Raw genomic sequence first — 12935 nt, forward strand, 5'->3', positions numbered from 1 at the left:
TTGGAGGGCCTTGTCGATTACATCACCACAGTACTTGACAGGTACTAATTTCATCGGCGGAATTTGAACTTAGAACCTAAGTCTTTTAAGATGAATGAGATATTTCAGATCATTTTTCTTGGATATTTTGATTTTGTTAACATAGTTTGCTTCCAACCACATGGTTCCAGGTTCAGTCCCACTGCGTGGTACTTTAGGCAAGCGTCTTCAACTATAGCCTGGGTGTCAACCAAAACCTTGTAAATGGATTGGGTAGACGGAAATTGAAAGAAACCCACTATGGAAAGACTTCCTTTTGTACCCCCATCCCCGTAAAAGTCTTTAAAAAAATATTCCACATGGTGGAAAATTGTTTTCCTACCATGTCTTATGATGTATATTCATGTCCCAATTTGCCTAACGTTAAGTCCTGAATTGCCTCACTCTATGAAATTTGCCTAACCTTGGGATATGAATATACATAATACAGAAATGAAGTTTTTTTTTTAATAGAAATTCTTAATTTTTATGACTTTTTCATCATTATTATTCTTTTCTACTATAGGCAAAAGGCCCAAAATTTTGGGAGGGGGGGCCGTCGATTAGACCGACCCAGTATGTAACTGGTACTTAACTTATCGACCATGAAAGGATGAAAGGCAAAGTCGACTTCAGCGGAATTTGAACTCAGAACATAAAGACAGACGAAATACCGCTAAGCATTTCGCCCGGCGTGCTAACGTTTCTTATTTCTTTATTGCCCACAAGGGGCTAAACAGAGAGGGGACAAACAAGGACAGACAAAAGGATTAAGTTGATTACATCGACCCCAGTGCATAACTGGTACTTTATTTATCGACCCCGAAAGGATGAAAGGCAAAGTCGACTTCGGCGGAATTTGAACTCAGAACGTAACGGCAGATGAAATACCTATTTCTTTATTACCCAAAAAGAGCTATACAAAGCATTTTTAAGACATCACAAGACATAAAGATGGTACAAAACGCAACAAACATAAAATCGAGGAACTAAAAATTACAATGATAATATTAGAAGAAAAATTAAAATAAAATGATGATATGCAAGAATGAAAAAATGAGGCGCAATGTCCACTCGTCCCCGAAGTCGGGTGGTTACATTTATCCAGTTTTTCACTTTCACGTTCAACATCATGTAAACATTTTAACGGTTTTGCAACTAAAAAAATTGAAACACTCGCGTTACTTTTCTCCCATTAATCACTGTTACTTCTGCCTTATCAACTGCAAATAATCAGTTTTAAGGGGTGGTGTCTCCACCAACCATACACGTTTCATTATTATATTTTCACCAAGTGTATGTACTCCCAGTAGTTTTCCTCGAGTATCAAAATGCATTTCTCAGCACATTTCTCTGTTATCTTCACTCTTATTATTTCCTCCAACTTCACGACTTTTCTCTCCATCTGTTCGCTCTTCTCGTACTTTATCAAAAACCCCTTGTATTTGACATCTTTATCCATTCTCTCCTCCTCTTCTTGTACATTATTAGTTTCTGGCTTTTGTATCTCGTTTTTGTTTTCTGTTGACCGTTCCTTTGACTTATTTTTCTTTCGCTTTTTAGGGTTAGTAGCTCCATTTTCGTTCTTCTCCTTTGTTTTCTCTGTTTCACACTTCTGTCTCTCTTTCATTTCCTCAGTGTGGTCTACAATGTTTTCCTCCTCTGCTTGTGCTTTCTCTTGCTGTGGCTGTGTGAACTCATATAGGGGGAATTTGGTCTTCATATGACTTCTCTCCCCGCATATGTAGCAATTTGGTTTCCTTCCCTCGACTACGACATTTAACGTTCTCTCATCCTCCACTTCTATCTGGTAGGGAATTCTTTCTATGTCCTCGAATGTGGCAAAAAGCCACATTTCGAGTCCAAATCCCCACCATTTGCGCAGTTTTGATTCCGCCACTGGTCCCAATTCCGGATTCTCCTTGGTTGCAGCCAGCACTGCTGCAACCAACCACTCCGGTTTGATTTCTGGTGGAACTCTGGAAATACGTATTCTCACACTTCTTCCTCTATAACTTGGTAGTAATGCTATTTTTGTATTTCTTAAAATGTTGGTGGCATGTTTGGTAACCTCTTCTATAGTGGCGAACCTCACCTCTACCGTACCGAACTTTCTTCCTCTGCTCATGTACGTGGCTTCATTCACAATTTCACCCAGGCACTCCTCGATTTCCTCTTCCGTCACCATTTCAATTTTACAGGTTTCGACAGCCTATGTACGATACACTACTGTCCTCAGAATTTTGTCTTCTTTGGTCTCTTTTGGTGGGGACAATTTGTATGAGTCTCCCTCTACTTCTATCAAATTACTGCTTCTGCTCACCTCCTCCATATCCAGCTTGATCAACTTGGTTTTCAGCATCACTGGCTTCTTCCCCGCAGTGGCCCTGGCGTAGCTCTCCATACTGGAGACCCTACCACTCGCCACAGCTGGGGGAAAAAAAACAGCGGCTCGCGTGAAACGTAACAACAATAATTCCACAAAAATTCACAATTATTCACAGAGACAACTTACAGTAATTCACACAGTTTTCACAAAGTAACACAGCAGTCTTCACAATAATTCACAGAGACGTTATACCGCTAAGCAGTTCGACCGGCGTGCTAACGTTTCTGCCAGCTCGCCGCCTTTTTCTCATCATTGTTATTATAAGACGTGACAGGAAAACAGTTTTCCACCATGTGTAATATTCAAAAAAAAGAATTTACGTGGGTAGGATGCAAAAGGAAGTCTTTCCGGAAAATCTCTCCTCCAATAAGCTTGAGGTCGATTGTAAGCACACCTTTGCAGTGAGACGGCGAAGAGTGCAGCCAATCGCAATGGGTCGCAGTCTCCATTGGGTTTCATGAGCCCGAAGAATAGTGGGCGGATATAAGGGAGGACATTCATTGAAGAGAACTGGTTTATAAACTGAGTCAAATTCTCCAAGAGCTCAAGTCCGGCGTCACCGGCCGATAAGGAGATACCATCCTTGAAGTGTTGAAGCCGAAGGTCATCAATTCCCGCCCCTGAACCAGCAGGGAAGGATGAAATCGCCTTTCTGATGTTAGCAGGGGTGAAGACCGGTCTCAAGTATTCTGGGGGATTGGGCCAGTTTAGTTGATTATCAAGGGGTGCCGGTAGGTGCTTCTCTTTCAGACGTCTAAGTGACTCAGAGTCACACGGAGCGATGGAGGATAGAGAAGAGAGGAGACAGACAGCCCCTTTTATGTTAAATTCACTGAATTTAGCATTAAGATTTATCGGTTGCCTGTCGGTAGGCACCGTACTCGATGTCAAATTGAGGTGAGAAGTGGTCGAGGTGGACTCAAATAGCTGGAACTGTCACTTGAGTGAGGAAGTGAGGGAGCCCGATTTCACATCGTGCACGTGGAGAGAGATGTGGGGGAACAGAAACAGTTCCTGCCAGTCGAACGCATTGTTGAATAAACATATGTTTTTCAACAAGCTGGAGAGCGCGCGAGCAAATCTATTCCGAGCTCCCTTAGGAATCCGGTTAACGAGCTTCGACTTAAATAAACCCTGGAAGGTTACAGCAAAGTTCTTTGTAGAGAGCTGGTTGACGGAGTGCGAGGCGTCTCCACGGAGTGCGAGGCGTCTCCACGGAGTGCGTCGGAGCTGAAGTGGCACTGACTGCAGGTCCCATTATGGAAAACTTTCGGCTTGAGCATTGTGGATGCGGACACAACTCCTGTGGTAATTTTGGTGGCACAGGTGACAATCAATTGTCTTTAAGTAACGGATAGTGCGAGCACAGACAGCACAGTCAGGTGGCGAACTAGCATCGACCGACAGTAGAGGGCTAAGCATTGGAACTCAGTCCAGGGAATGCAGCATTAGTTCCAAAGGTGGGACTAGAACGGAGGTCGGGTGGAGGGTTAAAAATTGTTGGAGTTAGGGTTGGCAGGGTTAATTCTGTTTCCATCCGTGGAGCTGTAACGAAGGTCGGGTGGTGAGGGTGGGGGTTGAAAGTTGTAGGAGTGGTGGGTTGATAGGGTTAATTCCGATCGGAACCCGTGGTGTAGAGAGGTTAGCTTCTCTCGAGCGTACCGAAGTTGGTGGAGAATGAGAGGTCAGAGGTTGATCTATTATCACATAGTTGCTCCACCAGGCAGGTTTCTTGGTCGTTTGACGCATGCCTCCGCCACCAAGAATGGATGAGTTAAAGTGGTGACAACCCCACCAATCGGCAGTCGTCGCTGGTTGGGAGATAAAGAGCAACGAATATTTAAGAATGAAGTTGGGGTGGAAGAAGAAAAAAGAAAAAGAGGGAGGGAAGTAAAGACAAAAAAGGTTACAAAACTTTACAGAGCGCTATCAAAAGAGATTGAAGAGTCACACGCATGCGACATCCTCCAAAATGACAGAGGGAATAGAGCAAAACAAGATAAAGAAGATAAACTGTTGAATAGTTCAGTTCAAGATCAAAAGCGTTGGAATGCAAAATTATTAACTTCCTAATTTTCATTTTCTTCTTTTATATGAATAAAAACTATATATATATATATATATATATATATATATATATATATATATATATATATATATATATATATAATAATAATAATAATAATAATAATGATATGTGAGTATATGCATATATACGTACATGTATGTACATACCTACATCTACATGTATATATAAATGCATATCTGGGTACAGGACGTTGCAAAAAAAAACCTGGACAAAATGATAAACAGAGTACAGAAAACACACAGGCTACATTGAGAACATTTCCTTCATCAGCTGCCACCATTCTAAAACTAAGCGTTTCGAAGAGTTAGGGCAGGACGCATTGTTAGAACGGCTCTTCCCACGGAGACAAATTAAATTTGTAACGTGGAGGAATGTAGTGGCGGACAGAAAACAAAACAGGAAAACGAAACAGTGAAAACAAACAAGAAAGGCTATACGGCCAGACGTGAAAAAAATGTGTATACTGAACGCTGTGATGCGACGAACTGAAAGGAAGAGAGACGAAAAGAGTTCGTGCGAGCATGGTGATGGCCAAGATAGGAAAGGAAGAGAAGTAGCCGGACACGTGACCAGCGAGGGGTAAAGAGAAAGAGTGGTGGAGGGAGAAAAAGGGGAGGAAGTAGAACATAGTTGAGCAACGAGAGACAAGGATGAAGAGGGAGATATAGTAGTGAAGGGGAGAGGCGAAGAACAACAGAAGGAAGAACGAGAGGGAGAGAAAGATACAAAGATAGATAGAATCGCGTCAGAAATATAAAGTTAAAACTTACTTGCAAGGATGACACATGCGTTCGATCATATAATAATACAAATAATATGTGAGTATATGCATATATACGTACATGTATGTACATACCTACATCTACATGTATATATAAATGCATATCTGGGTACAGGACGTTGCAAAAAAAATGTGGACAAAATGATAAACAGAGTACAGAAAACACACAGGCCACATAGAGAACATTTCCTTCATCAGCTGCCACCATTACCGTAAATCCTCGAGTATAATCCGCATTTTTTTCCCAAAATTTAAAGGTCAAAATCCCTAGTGCGTACTATATACGAGGTCAAAAAGGAAAAATATTTTCTAAGCAATGTCCGAGTCTCTATTTGCTGTCCGGCAATGTTTATTCAGACGCATTTTGTGATGTCGGGCGCGAAAATACCTTAAGCTAAACCTGAAAGCAATGAAGTCATAAAAGAATCATCCATAACTTGTAGTTAGCAACATTTATTAGAATAAAAGTATTCAGAACACGGAATAACATGTAACAATTTGCAAACATATTTACATTCCCATATAACAGTTAAGAACATCACCATTATTGTATTACGCATGCGCGGAAGTGTTTGTTCGACTAGGTGCTGCTGGCTTAATTACGCATGAGTTGTGCTTAATAGTTTAGCGCTAAGTAGTTCATCCTGCTGTTTGAATTGACAGTTTGCATCGTTACTGTGGCAAACGGTAGATACTTAATTAAATACCGGTATTGAATGTTTGAACTACTGTGGGTCTTTACTAGGGTTTGTTATAAGCGGGACTTAAACCTGTACATTAATCTCCAATAAAACATTTTATACACTACATGCCCATAAAATGCCTCGTAGATCTTATTCAACTATGTTTAAACTTGAAGTTATATCATATGCTGAAGAGCATGGTGATAGGGCCGCCGGAAGAAAATTTGATGTTGACGAAAGCAATGTCAGGTTATGGAGAAGAAATAAAGATGAAATTAAACAGATGCCAAAGATGAAAAAAGGCAAGAAGCGGGGGGGGGGGGAGAAGCCAAACATCCTGAGCTTGAAAAAATTTTGCTTGAATGGGTAGAGGAAAGAAGACTTGGCGGAATAGCCACTAATACAGTACATTTGAGGCTACAGGCAAAACTCATTGCTAAAAAAGGTAAAACTTAATGAGTCAGAATTTAAAGCATCGCGTGGTTGGGCCAGTAACTTTATGTCAAGGCATGACTGGTCTATTAGGAGGCGAACCCACATTTCACAAAAGTTACCAGCTGATATTGAAGAGAAGTCAATGGTCTTTCAAAAGTTTATTATTAAAATGCGACGGGAAAAGGATTACCCAATGTCATTGATTGGTAATGCGGACCAGACCACATTAACTTTTGATATGCCTGCAGATAGCACAATAGATTTCAGTGGTACATCGTCAATTACAATTAAAACCACTGGCCATGAAAAAAAATCGTTTTACCGTCATGTTAGCTTGTATGGCTGACGGTACCCAACTTAAACCTTATATAATATTCAAACGTAAAACAGCACCCAAAAACAAGGATTATTGTTAGATATCAACAAAAAGGCTGGATGGATGATGAGTTCTTTAGAGATTGGATTGACACTGTATGGGGAAATCGTCCTGGTGGAGCAATTAAACAGCACAACAGCTTGCTTGTACTAGATGCTTTTAGATACCACAGAAGTGAAGATAAACTCAAGCATTTAAAAAAAAAACGTCACAAAACAGATGTTGCTATCATTCCAGCGGGTATGACCTCCATATTGCAGCCATTAGATGTCTCTATTAACAAAGCAATTAAAAACAAATGCGTGATTTATGGACTGAATGGATGTCGACTGGAGAAAAGTCGTTCACTAAAGGTAGAAGGGTTCGCGCTCACGACCAGACGTTATTACTGTTATTTCTTTATTTTCTCCAACCAAAGTGCACAAAAAGCTACACGTTTGCATTATGTTATATATACAATAATAATAAAGGACGTTACCGTATATATGTTTACAAACCAAGGACGTTATATAGACCTCCTTGATTCAAGTTAGATAAGGATGCGTATTATACACAAGGTTTAGGCTTTTCAGAGGTACAGCCCCCTAAAAATTCCCTGCGTATACTCAAGGGCGGACTATACTCGAGGATTTACGGTATATATATATATATATATATATATATATATATATATATATATATAATATATATATATATATATACCTACTATTTTAAGGAAATTAATTCCTCCAAAATACTAAGGGAATCTTTCTATACTAGGTATTGAACCAGTATTTCCTTGGATGAAAGGAAGTCTTTCCGATTTTTCCCCACCCAGGTGTAGGCACCAAATTGGGATGTGAAGCTGCCGCCCACGCTACCAGACCCTATGCCAGATTGTCACCCAAGGTCATCCTCAAACTTAACCATAAGAATGCCTTCAACTCCATCAGCTGCGATGCTGTCTTCAGCTCAGTAAGAGAGAAGATCCCACAACTCTAGCGCCTTGCATGGCAGGCTTATCGGAAGCCCTCCTATCTCTCTTTCGGTGACCAAATCATCACCTCCGCCTCAGGAATCCAACAGGGCAACCCACTAGGACCCGCTCTGTTCGCACTGGGTATTAATGACATCACCAAGATGGGCGTCGAGCTAGGCCTCAACGTCTGGTATCTCGACGATGCTTGTTTGGGAGGACCTCCGGACAGGGTTCTCACCATTGCTAACATGATGTTTGGGAAGCTTGATTGCCGGGGTTTCCAAGTAAACAGCTCCAAATATGAGCTCTGGATCCTCAACCACCAGGCTTCTCAACATCAACCAACTATTGACCTTTTTGCAGAATCCTTCCCTTCCATTGCAGTTCCTCCCCATATCGGCTTGGTGCTCTCTAGGTTCCCCAATCACTGACCTTGCCTTTGAGTCTATCTTCCAATCGAAGGTGGCTACCCTTGAGCAATTGCTGAAAAATATTGAAGCTATCGAACCCCATCAAGGTTTTTTCATACTTAGGAATTACCTCTCGATCTGTATTTATCGAGCTTCTGTATTTATTCAGAGTCAGCTCATCTTAGCGATTCTCCCCATCGTGCCTCCAGCGCTTCGACAACCTAATCATTGAAAGACTCGAATGCTTGGTCAATGTCAGACTCTCTGCAACGTCCTACGATCAGGCTGCATTGCCCAAGCGATTTGGAGGTCTTGGTCTTCGTAAGTGTTCGTCCCTCTCTCTCCCCTGCTTTCTTTCCATCACCCACGTTTGCTCAATCCTGGTGGACAGCATCCTCTCCTCTCCAACATGGACCAGTTCCAACAGGGAGTTGGATGAAGCTCTCCAACACTGGAGGGAGTTGGGCTTGTCTGCTCCTGAGAAGGTGGAGGACTATCAGAGTTAGAGACATGGGGACAGAATGATTTCGAAGGCCACCTTCGACTCCCTCTTCATCCAGTCCGACCAGTTTTCATGGTGCCGTTTACTGCTTGCTAGCTCCAAATACTCAAATGACTGGATTGATACATTCCTGTGGCTAATGCTGGTGGCCTACTCAGCTTGGTTGAATTTCGTGTCTCCATTGCCTTCAGAGTGGGAGCTGACGTATGCACGGGTTTGATCTGTCGTGATAGGCTCCTCAACTCCACAGGCCTCTATGGCCTTTCTTGCCGCTTGAATGCTGGTCGCTTCGCGCGTCATACGGAGTTGAACCTCAAGAGGAGCTTGGCTCGGGCAAACATCCCCTCCATCCTAAAACCATCTAGATTGACCAGATGTGATGGGAAGAGACCTGACGGCCTCACCCTGTGCCCCTGGTCGCAAGGCAGATGCCTTGTCTGGGCTGTCACAGTTAGCGACTCCTTTGCTTCTTCTCACATCCTGGATGCTGCGGTCAGGGCATGGGTCCACAGCTTCTGCGGCCCAGCGGAACAAAATCCTAAAATACCGCGATCTGTCGGCCAACTACATTTTCCATCCTGTGACGTTCGAGATGTTTGGTGGGGTCGGACTACTTACTGCGAGATTCCTGTCTTCCCTGGCAACTCGCCTTGCAGAGGTAACTGGTGAGGCTTGTGAGAGATTTTGGCTGTTCCAGTGCATCAGCCTCGCCATCACCCGTGGCAATGCTGCGTGTGTGCTGGCGTATCTCAATAGCCATTAGAAAGGTTTCCCGGCGCTCCCAACTTTTCAACTCAAGGTGAATTTTTTTTTTCTCTCTCTTTCTTCTCCCTTTTTTTTTTCTTTTTAATTTTTTCAATTGTGTTCTCTGTTTTGTCCAGTTTTCTAGTTTGATTTTGTACAGAGGTAAACTCTGTGAAAGCAAAATTACCCAAATATATATATATATAAATATAAATATAAATATATATATATATATATATATATATATATATATATATATATATATATATATATATATATATACGAGAAGAAAAAACAGAGAGTGGGAAGTTAATTTTTTTGGGTGGGGGGGTAATTTTGTTTTGGATAATTATATATATATATATATATATATATATATATATATATATATATATATATATATATATATATATATATATATATATATATATATATATGAAAAATATTTCAATACAAATGTATTAATTTGCTGCAAAAAATAGATTGCTAGCCATACACATTCTTTTTTTTTTTTTTTTTTTTTCCTTGTTTCTTTCTGAGTTCCTTTCTGTGGAAGAGCGTAGGCTCGGGACGTTAAGGACTTTTTCACTTCCCGAACGTTATACTAATACATCTGTTTCCTGTCTACACCACCTGTCTTCGTCTTTTGTTTGTTTTTTTTATTTTGTGAATTCTCCCTATACATACATATATATATATATATATATATATATATATATATATATATATATATATATATATATATATACATATATATATATATATATATATATATATATATATATGTATATATATATATATATATATATATATATATATATATATATATATATATATATATACACACAGGTATGTCCCCCTACCACCTCTTGACAACTGGTGTTGATGTGTTTACGTCCCCATAACTTAGCGGTTCACCAAGACACAACCATAGAATAAGTACCAAGCTAAAGAAGTAAATATTAGGGTCAATTTGTTCGACAAAACCCGTCAAAGCGATGCCCCAGCATGGCCGCAGTCCAATGACTGAAACAAGTAAACGATAAAATATCGGTTAATCTCTATCTTCAATGTTAATGCTGGTACATCCCAACAGTGGCAGAAGCTTGCCACGTGTGACCCGTGCGCGTGTTTATGCTTACTATTTCATGGTAGTTATTTTTACGCACAATCGACGACGTGCGAAGATGATGAAAGTTATTATAGAAATAGCATCAAATACGAGAATGATATACGCAGTAAAGTTTGTCGCTGACCGATCAAGTGTAAACAAATAAAACGATACGTGTGGTAAAACACGTACACTGTATGTAGCTGTTGCTTTTTAGCCCTAGGTCAGCTCTCTTCGAGGCTTTCCAACTAAGACCATTGTTTCGAAGTTAGGGTTTTAGTGTCAGGGTTAGGGTTTTAGGGTTAGGGTTAGGGCGATCTTTCGGTACAATTACCTAAATATCGGCCCTTTCCGTAAAAAGTGTTGGAGAGAAACAGGGAAACGATGTCATAACAGCGAAAGACATACAGAGAGCGCGATTTATTTTGAAGGGTTTAGAGTTAGGGTTAGGGTTAGGTTTACGGTTAGGGTTTGGGTTTTAGGGTTTGCGTTAAGGAATTCCGTCCCTAACCGTAACCGTAACCCTAACCCTAAACACTCACCCTGGTACGATTACCTAAATATCGGCCTAGATCGCCCGAACTACATTATCTAATGTGTCCCACCTTATTTAAAATGGAAGGATGTTATGTAAGGGACATTTGACTGCTATTTCTAGCAGCCGAGAGATTGCTTAAAAGTTTTCCTTCCCACTTAAGTACAATCTTTTGTGATGATTATGTGTCAACAAATGAGTCAGTTTCTGTTTACACTTCTTTTCAGTTCAAGATGGGATTGTCTATGTGGTCGATTGACCTGCTAGAAATAAGAGCCAAATCTCCCGTAAATCACATCCGTCTTTTAAAATAAATGTGCGTTTCGTCTTGAATATACACTGCCTCAATAAAAGACAAGATGGTCACGTTTGGAATGCATTTGATTATAAGTCTGCTCAATTAACACATACTTTCTATTAAGTACAAAATAAGTAGGGAGGGGCAAAATTAACCGGGGTAGAATGAGTAATTTCTGATTTCTTTTTATTTTCTCCCTTCCTGTATGAAATCAGTACATTGCAAGTAATGTATCATCATTTATACTATTGCATCATCGTTGGGAGTAAAAGTTGGTTAGCAAAATTGTTTTTGAAGTTGGGAGAGTTTGAAACAGTCAGATGGCAGGTACTACTTTTTTCAAGAAATTTTTCCTCAACTTCAACCCGATTGTAATTGAGGTTGCTACTAAAATATCTGGATAATTTGTGGGGATTAGCTATTAATATTCCTTTCTCTGTTGGATTCCAAGTCAATTTTTTCCCACACTAATATCTAATTGTATAATTTTCAAAAAATAATGTCTAAAGTGGGGTAATCTGCTGACATCGTCTTGGAGTTTTCATCTTTCTGTGGACGATAAAACAAGCATATTGATACATGTAAAGTGATATGTAAAGTGATTCCTCATATAGTTACGCAGGATCGTCTTAAAGAATGGGCACCCTGGGCCTCATGAGTTTATAAGCTCAATTCTAGTTTATGTATAATGTGGCTTGATGTCAATAAAAATATTATAGGGACCAATGCATTGATTCGTCCGGAGGCCTGCCTATAAAGCTGTTAAGTCGACCCTGTAGTTAAGCGCAGCTAACCTTACATCTATATCTGTGTGTGTGTGTGTGTATGTGAATGTAATTTATGCACGTCTACAAATTAGCACGCATGTCGCTCCAATTTTAGGAGGATATTGGTCAAGACCATGGCTGTGTTTTTGTCAACTTATTTTTCCAGAGGCACCTGCGGATAGCGGTAAAACTCGATTTTCAACCATAACTTTTACCAATTTTGAACGTCGGAGAAAAGTTTGCTTACATGAGTTAAATCTCCTTCTTGCAATGGCGACAGTATTGTGTGTGTGTGTGAGGGAGAGAGAGAGAGAGAGAGAGAGTGACAGCGTACATTTTTAAAATTTATTTTTCCTTGCATCTTTTTTGAGTGAGTGATTGACTGTGAGCGAGAGAGAGAGAGAGAGGGTGATAGCGTAATACCCCTCTCCCCCTCTCTCTCTGTCAAGCACACTAAAAAAAGATGCGAGAAAAAGTAAATAAATAAAATTTACGTTATCTCTCTCTCTCTCTCTCTCTCTCTCTCTCTCGGATGTGATCTTCAAAATCAACTGAGAAAAAACAACGCATGTGTTTCAGTGTTATTAAAACTTCTTAGCGAAGTATATTTTCACTCAGTTGGCAAGCCTAAGAAAAAGTATTCGAATGTCAAAGTACGCGAATATCAAAGGTAGAGCAAAATACAATTTTACACAAGTCAAAAAAACTTCAGAAACTGTTACTCAGATTATCATGTGACCGTTCGTCAAACTTGTGATAATACATGTATTATCGTAACTATCTGACGAACTGTCATGTGAAGCTCTCTGAATCACAGTTTGTGAATTTTTTGGCGGATT

The sequence above is a fragment of the Octopus bimaculoides genome, chromosome 6 (genome assembly GCF_046866305.1).
Source record: "Octopus bimaculoides isolate indiv1 chromosome 6, ASM4686630v1, whole genome shotgun sequence".
NCBI lineage: Eukaryota > Metazoa > Mollusca > Cephalopoda > Octopoda > Octopodidae > Octopus > Octopus bimaculoides.